Source organism: Neophocaena asiaeorientalis, unplaced genomic scaffold (assembly GCF_003031525.2).
Source record: "Neophocaena asiaeorientalis asiaeorientalis breed wild unplaced genomic scaffold, Neophocaena_asiaeorientalis_V1.1 scaffold29, whole genome shotgun sequence".
NCBI lineage: Eukaryota > Metazoa > Chordata > Mammalia > Artiodactyla > Phocoenidae > Neophocaena > Neophocaena asiaeorientalis.
In genome coordinates, this window is record NW_020174423.1 from 3835762 (window position 1) to 3844922 (window position 9161).

The following is a 9161-nucleotide window of genomic DNA, read 5'->3' on the forward strand; positions in this document are numbered from 1 at the left end:
ATAGAGACTTTTGATCATGGCTTTAGTAGAATTCATAATGGCAGTTCTTTTATTTGTTTCTTCACACTTGTTTCAAGGAATGTAGAGACATATTTTGCCCTAGGGCTCCAGTCGGTTTACCTCTAAGGTAGGGATTCTATGCAGATTTTTTGAGGGCTCAGCACAGAGCTTCAGTGAGCAAGAGACTCTAAGTTGTGGTCCAGTTTGCAACATTCTAAAGCCATCTCCATTAACCATTTTTATGGTAATATTTGCCTGTGAAGCATAGAAAAGCTGAAATGTATTTCATTGACCCACAACATCCATTTTTCATGGGAAATTATGCTCTTTAGGTTAAAATTTTTAATGGCATCTGTCAGGATGGCAATAGGTCTCCCCCCAAGAAAAAAAGGGGAGAGTTGTTGTCAGGGCAGTATGGGAAATGCTGGGTTATACTTTGTTAATCAGATCTCTTTCCTACTAGGCTTCTTAGAGCCATGTTGACTGTTAATGTGCATTGTGAAGTTTCAGATGTATTTGACTACAAAATTCTTTTTGTCTCAGAGAGTCTAAAGAGACTTTTGTGTCATGGATTATGCTTTAAAGGAAACTTATTTGTTGTAACTATCTGATCATTACTGGAATAGCATACTTCCATTGGAGAAAGTCTTGTGACTGCTCCCTCTTCATTGAAATCCCATTTACCTTCTCCACTGAGTATCCATTATCCCCTCCCTTCCTCTCTCTCTGACTAAGGAACCTTCTACATATTGCCATAGATGCAGCATATACTTGGATCATAATGTTTATTTACTTATTCATGTTTTTCTTTTTTTTGTCTCTCATGCTAGATTAAGACAGTGCCTGACCCTTGGAGATACTCAAATATTTGTTGAATGGCTATCAAATGAATGAGAAGTATTGGAATAAATTCAGTCAGAGGAATTTCTTGGTTGCAGATATGTCTCAGGGATTTTCATAGGACCTCAAGTTGTATAAAAGTAAAAAGGACGCCCCCATTGACACACCCACTAGGCGAACACCTATTCCTTATTCTTTCGTCCAGGCAAACTTAATCATTACCAAGAGCTCCTGTGAGTGGAACCATAGCTGTATAATTCCATTGGATTGTTTCCATAAGGTTTTAGCTCGAGAGAAAACGTGACTAGGGAAAAGGAATCCTCAATTACATCTTAAAAATATGATCAAAAGCAACATTTAAGAAAAGTGTTTCCAGGGAAGAGCTGAGGATGACACCCGGTTTATAATAATTCGTTTTCCCAAACCTCAGAGCATGTGATCAAAGCTGATATACATTATCTCAGGCTTGGTACCAGAGTGACTCATTTTTTCTTACTTTTTTTGCAGTTATTATTTGGATGAATTAATAGATGAGGAAGAGCCAAACCTGGGCCAACCAGGGGTACACTGTAAGAGTCCTGCTGCCTGATCTGTAATAATTTCTTTTTTTTTTTTAATGAAGAAGCTGTGGTCTTTGGCAGATTGAGATACTATCACGCAATTCAGGCCCTTTTAAATCAAGATAGGAATATAGCAAGTTAGAACTTGCAAGAGGAGGACAATGGAATCTCCTCATTAAATGTGCAGGAGGTCGCAAACAGATTTGTTATTAGGCAAATCAGTGTGATACAAGTACTCTTGACAAACTGTGTGCTCAACACTGGGATCATTCAGTTAATCTGTGCCAAGGATTTAAAGGATTCATACCCAGTAAGACTTCAACTCTAAGCTGTTAACCCTCCTTCCTACCATACCACCAGAGAAGGAAATAAAGCAATGAAGCTTCTAGTTCCCTCTCCCTCCTCCCATAAGGTGTGCTAACATTGATTCATTAGTAATTGTTTTTTTTTTTTTTTTTTTTGTTGGGGGTAGGATTTTATTTATTTATTTATTTTTGCTGTGTTGGGTCTTCATTTCTGTGCGAGGGCTCTCTCTAGTTGTGGCAAGCGGGGGGCACTCTTCATCGCGGTGCGCGGGTCTCTCACTATCACGGCCTCTCTTGTTGAGGAGCACAGGCTCCAGACGCGCAGGCTCAGTAGTTGTGGCTCACGGGCCTAGTTGCTCCGCGGCATGTGGGATCCTCCCAGACCAGGGGTCGAACCCGTGTCCCCTGCATTAGCAGGCAGATTCTCAACCACTGCGCCACCAGGGAAGCCCCATTGGTAATTGTTGACATATCTCCCAGGAAGACTGAAAATTTGCTAAATTCACTGACACATTTGGATGAGAGAGATGAAAACTTCTTAGTCTAGAATCTAAGTAAAGAAAGAATAAGCAATGCATTTTTCTGAGGACCTGGTGGTGTGGTGACACCATTCCCTAACAATTCTAAACATTTTACAAAGTGCAACTCAAACATCTCATCTGTTTGGATAAGGGGAATTCTCCTCCCTCTCCCCATCCCACAACTTTACAGCTTAGGGGAAGTAGAGGACAGGATTCAGGGCAATCATTGGAAGGTGCAAGGAGATGGATTTTGAATTGAGTATAAGACTTTTCTAACATTTGGCATTATATAAGAATGGAATATGCAGCTTCATGAGATGGTGAGTGCTCTTTCCATTAGTAATGCTATATGAGGGATGGACAAAGTCATTTCTAGAGTTCCTTTCCAATCCAAAGACATCTCTATCCTTGAAGCATAATGAAGACCACCACTTTGAACATAGGCTAGTTCTCCTGACTAGCAAATTCGTGCCCATCAGCTTTGCTCCTTAACTTCTTTGATAAGTAATGTTTCCTTCTTCATTGGTTTTGAGAACTGAAGAGGGAGGTGGGGTTGAAATACAGCACCTTCTGAGCAACTAAAACATCTTGAACTGCATATTCACTGTTGCATATTTTACTAGTAAATGTAAAAGTTGCTCTCTCTTTTCAAAAGGAGGAACCATGTTGGAATAAATACTCTTTGTTCACCAGAACTGTGAGATCCCCATAATGAGAAGAAAACTGATTGGAAATCATCATATTACTCTACAAAACCATTTTTCAACTGATATTTACTAATAGTCTTCTAAGAAAGGCCTGAAAAATGAATTCTTAATCTGATGTTTTCCAACCCTATTACTATTACAGCATATATTATTTCTAATATCAAAGAATAAGATTTTTTTTATAACTTTAAATTGGCTCCTGACTATTCTAGGCATAAGTTAAATTCTTCTAGTCTTTAAACCCTATACTAATATACATGATTTGACTCTATCAATTGTACTTTAACTTTTTTTGTTTTTTTAACACTTATTGGAGACTTATTATATGCCAACCTTTGTGCTAGAAGCTTTCACATAGCTTGCATTTGGATAAATAGTTCTAGGACAGTGAGTTAGCAGAGGAGTTTAAATTATTAGTTTATAGGAAGGCTTCAGAGGATTTGTAAAGATAAACAGTGCATGTAATAGTAATTACAATAATGATAAATATCTAGGGTCCATATTGCAGTTTATATCTTTCAAAACACTTCACTGTATACTCCTGTACTTTATTGGATTTTTTTCTCTGCTTCACTCTTTTTTGGGTTTTTTTAAATAATAGCTTTATTGAGATAAAATTCATACACTATAACTTTACTGATTCTTAACCCTACTTAAAAAATAAGAGGTAAACTTGATGCCAAAGAACAGACAAGAGTCCATGTTTCACTAATATTTAAATTCAAGTATGTTTTAAAGACAAATTAAGAAGAAGAAAATATTTTGAGGCAAAGTTAGAAGGACAAACTTTGAAGAGAGAACAAAGTGTCTGAAAAATAATATAAGAAAAGAAAGGTTGATGATATAAAGTATATATATCGGACTTCCCTGGTGGCACAGTGGTTAAGAATCCACCTGCCAATGCAGGGGACACAGGTTTGAGCCCTGGCCCAGGAAACTCCCACGTGCACCAGAGCAACTAAGCCCGTGCGGGTCACAACTACTGAGCCTGTGCTCTAGGGCCTGCGAGCCACAACTACGGAGCCCACAAGCCACAACTACCGAGCCTGCATGCCACAGCTACTAAAGCCCGCGGGCCTAGCACCCGTGCTCCGCAACAAAGACAAGTCACCACAATGAGAAGCCCACGCACCACAACAAAGGGTAGCCCCCACTTGCCCCAACTAGAGAAAACCCGTGTGCAGCAACGAGGACCCAACACAGCCAAGAATAATAAATAAATAAATAAAATTTAAAAATAAATAAAGTATATGTATCAAGGGAGTGCGGGGTGGGGAGGGGAATGTGAAGGCTGGAAACTAAGTTTGGTTTGGTAAATATCAAGAGGGCTGATCAGGAGTTTTGAGAGAAGATGGGAAAGATTAAGAGACCAGCCAAGTTAATTTGGAAATAAGCCAGCTTCACGTATAATAAGCTAAGAACTATCTGAGCGCATCGGTAATTCAAGGAAGTGGCCAAAGAAAGCTTGCTGCACAGGGAGCAAAGATAAATCAAAATAGACTGATTTCTGAAGTTTAACTCGGGATAAAAATAACTTTATATATTTTTTTGCAATATGAAACAAAGACAAGTGGCAGATAGGCTATAAATTAAAGATTCATGCTGTGTTTCTGCATTCTGTGTTTTGAGTCCAGTCTAAAGTGGATGATTCACTGGGAAAACCACATTGAAAAAAATGTTGTTAGTTTAATACTAAATAGTCTATTTTAAAAGCCAAATGTAATTATAAGATCCATTTAAAACAATGCTTTTTTAAAATCACATGCAGAGAAGAAATAATGTATTGTATTTGAACTTAAAATATGACCTCTTAAATTTTACCAACTGTTCCAAATATAACTGTAGCTAGAATTAATGTAATGATGATCAGATTATTTTGTATTCATTTAAAATGTTACAAACTTAAAAATACCCAGTGGATTTTTTCACATTAGAATTTCACTAATTGTACTTAGTGTTCTTTATGAAATGAAATTGCTGTTTTTACTCAAGGTGGATTTCAAGCACAATATAAATTAATTCATGCCACTTTAATTAGAGCACAATTAATTAATTAACCAAACAAATAGTATTATTATTATTACTAAATACAATGGAAAATTTTCAAGCTTTAAGTTTTTTATCACTTCATACTACTAGTACAACATATTTTCACTTTTCAACCAAATTACTCTTTTTATGTTATTCTGAATAATCAAGCAGGTTACTTCTGTTAAACCTGTTTGAATCAGAGTGTATATGTAGGTTAATTTAGTCATAACTGAGATTTCAAAAATTACCAAAATTTTGGTCATTTGTTAATTTAAAAATTAATTTACCTTTTTAGCATTTTAAAAGTTATTTACAGGGCTTCCCTGGTGGCGCAGTGGTTGAGAGCCCGCCTGCCGATGCGGGGCACACGGGTTCGTGTCCCGGTCCGGGAAGATCCCACATGCCGCGGAACGGGCTGGGCCCGTGAGCCATGGCCGCTGAGCCTGCGCGTCCGGGGCCTGTGCTCCGCAACGGGAGAGGCCCCAGCAGTGAGAGGCCCGCGTACCGCAAAAAAAAAAAAAAGTTATTTACATTTATGTACTCTTAGTAAAAAGAGAAATTTAAAACTTCGCTCATTCAGACACTTTGAGAATGTTAAGATACCTAAATATGTAAGAAAACAAACCAACATTTTAAAATCTTTTTTGAATCACATATGTCTCTGAAAACCTGATGAAAGCTACAGCTTCCTCTTTCCAGAAAAAAAATACACGTGTGTATATGCACATGAAATTTTGCTTAAATTTCACAGTTTATGGACTCTTTGAGGTCTGCCTATGGACCCACTAGAAGTCCATGAACTCTGGGTTAAGAACTCTGCAATAAGCCTACACTTTGCTTTGGCAAGATGGAAAACTTATCATTAGGTATGATTGTTTAAGCTCTCGTTCTTTAGGGGCATGTATCTGAAATGAATGATTTTTTTTAAAAAAATCTCCCTAAAAAACTTTGGCTCAGTTATCCCTCCTGTTTAGCCTTAAAATGAGGACCAATTTCCTTTGGGTCAAACCCCAAACTCTTAGTGTCTTGACTTTCTTAATGCTTGACAACTATAGACACTTTAATGAAATCCAAATGGGTGAAATTCAACACTTCATTCTGATGTTCTTTACAGATGTTCTTAATAAGGACACTGAAGAAGTCCTTAGAAGCCTAGCTTCACACATCAGCCAAGGAAAGAAAGAATTCATTGGAAAATTAAGATAATAAGTAATTCTGGAGTTTTCCTGTACCAGTCAATATTGAGCACTTACAGCATAACCCTATAATCAGCTTCGTAGGGAAGTGTGTAGTGACAGGGGTAAAGTCTGCTGATGGACTTCTGGGAAGCAATAGTGTTAGACCATACTACGTTCTGTTGTTGACTATTTAAGTTCTGCTTAGAATAATTTTCCCCATAAAAACTTCATTTCTATAAGTGACTGTTTTTTTAATGAATACAGGAAGGAGAAGTTGAAGCAATTATCTTTGGTTATCATAATTTTAAAACAGTTATTTTAATAATAGATATGAAGATAATTAATAGAAACTACACAATTGCTTGCATTTTATAAGTAGAATGGATGTCTTAACACCACGTAGGTAGATTAGGTCACCATAATCATTCTGTTCTTCCACTGCATTTACTTGCTAACAGTGGATAGAAGCTCACCTGAAATCTGTCTTCAAAGCTCTGAATAGAATAGTTGCAGTCTGGAAAATTATTTTCCTGTACATTCTTTGAGACTCTCTGGAGAGAAGGATTTGCACACTTAGATGGACACAAAAACTTACATGAAACATTTTTATCAATAAATTTGCAACTTTGAAGGTGAAAAAATGCTCAATTTGTCTGACAAAATATTAGTGTTATGGGCCCTCTTCTTACAACTTTCAAGAGCAGTGATGACTTTATAGGAATGTGTGGAAGTGAAGCGCATCAACCTGAAACGAAAGATCAGAAAGAAAGGTACTCAAGAATTTTGCACTAGATTAGTCAGAGTTCTGAATTCTGATCCAGAAGCTGTCACTCTTGTTTCCCACAGAGCCTTAGGCAATTCACTTCACCCCACTACCATTCACCTCTTTCTTCACCCATGAAATGAATATAATCCTGATCTACCTAATAAAAAAGTTGCATAAATTTAATGTCATGTTCAAAATATTTCAATAATTTTAAAGCTTATTTAGCTAAGTTTTAGCGTTTGATAAATTTGTGCCTTTTGCCTTATATCTTCAGTTGAAGGTGGCTACAAAACAAGTGAGACATTGTCAATGAGTTTGTGACTAACACCATGAATAATTAGAATAAGTTAATAGGTGACAAGGGGAAAATAGAAGTATGTGGGAAGGCAAAGAGGGAAGGCAAGGTTCTAGAACTGTCTTGCACCATGGGAAAATCACTTAACTTTTCTTTGCCTCAATTGCCTCATCCTCAAATGAAATAAAATACTCCATGCTGTCCTTAATAATACCTGTTTTTGTATATTTACATGTGTATATTTTTATTTGGCCTCTCTCCAGTAGAATGTAAGCTTTAAGGGTGTAGAGAATTTGTCTTTCTGGTATATCAGTGTATCTCTAGTTTCACAGAGTAGCTGCTCATCAAATATCCAGTATTAGATGGTTCCTAAAATCCCCTTCAACTCTAAAATCTGATTCCTTTTTTTTTTAGAAAATGTTTATTATGAAAATTTCCAAGCATATAGAAAAGTATAGAAACTAATATAATAAACACCTCTACATGCATTACTCAAATTTGCCATCTTCACAATTTCTATATTTGCTTCAGGTTTGTTTTTTTTTTTGTGGTACGCAGGCCTCTTCACTGTTGTGGCCTCTCCCGTTGCGGAGCACAGGCTCCGGACGCACAGGCTCAGCGGCCATGGCTCACGGGCCCAGCCGCTCCGCGGCATGTGGGATCTTCTCCGACCGGGGCACGAACCCGTGTCCCCTGCATCGGCAGGCGGACTCTCAACCACTGCACCACCAGGGAAGCCCCGGATTTTTTTTAAAAAATACCATAAATACAATTGGAGTCCCCCTCAATGTGTACCAGTTCCCAATTTCTTTCCTCTTTCTCCTCAGAGGTAACTACTATCCAGAAGTTGATGTTTATTATTTCCAAGAACGTTTTATACTTTTACTACATTTACATAAACTACAGATCATGTCTTCAAACTTTATATGCTTGTTATTCTGCAACTTGCTTTTTTTTTCATACATTATGTGCTTGAGATTAATCCATGCTGATACATGTAATGCTAATCCATTTTAACTACTATTTTCCATTATGTGAATATTCATGATTTATTTATCCATTTTCCTGTCAGTAGACATTTATGTTCTTTTGAGTTTTTCCTATTGTAAACAATATTTCGAACAGTATTCTCACCCATGTCTCTTTCTACAGATATGCTTGAGTTTCTGTAGTGGAATCACTTGGTTGAAGGGCTATGCCTCTTCAAATTCACTAGTCTAGGCTACAATATCTGATTCACTTGCCTATATTCTTATGGAGATAGTTGGTCTAGTTATTTCCCTTCTCCCTTTTTTTTTCTTTTCACCTGGGCAGGAAATGGAGTGTTAACCAAGTTGACAAGAGCATCATCTTTTTATTTCTGACCTTTTCTATCTCTTAGCCAGACAGAAATGGGGCAGAAGCCTTAGAGAAGTCAAGAAGATTAACATAAAATAAGGAAATTCAGATGTATCTAGATCAGAATCACATAAAAACATGGCCGTGTCCTGTCATCACATAATGATATTTACAACACAGCGCTGTCAATGTGCGATGTTGCAAAAACACAGTGCCACATGGTAAATATTGCAGACGCCTGTGAATAAGTCCCTCTGAAAGCTTAGGACTATGACCCAGTTCACAAGTGAAGTAATTTTTAGGATAGAGAAGCACTGACTTTTCAGACCGTAGCAAAATAATGGGAAATGTTAAATTCTGACCCATAGTACCAATTGAACTACTGTTTTAACACTGTTCTTAAATAGGCAAAGTATCTTAGTTTAACTTGACGTTCCAAATTCTTGATCTTGTGCAATTCATTTTGCCTTGAATTTCAGATGATCTATTTGGAAAGGTAGGATATAGGAAAAGTTTTTCAGTCTGTCTCTACAGTTAAACAGCTACTACATTTCAATGGATATTTCTTCATTCAATAAATGTTAAAATATAACAAAGAAAATGAGAGCATTGTATTATCT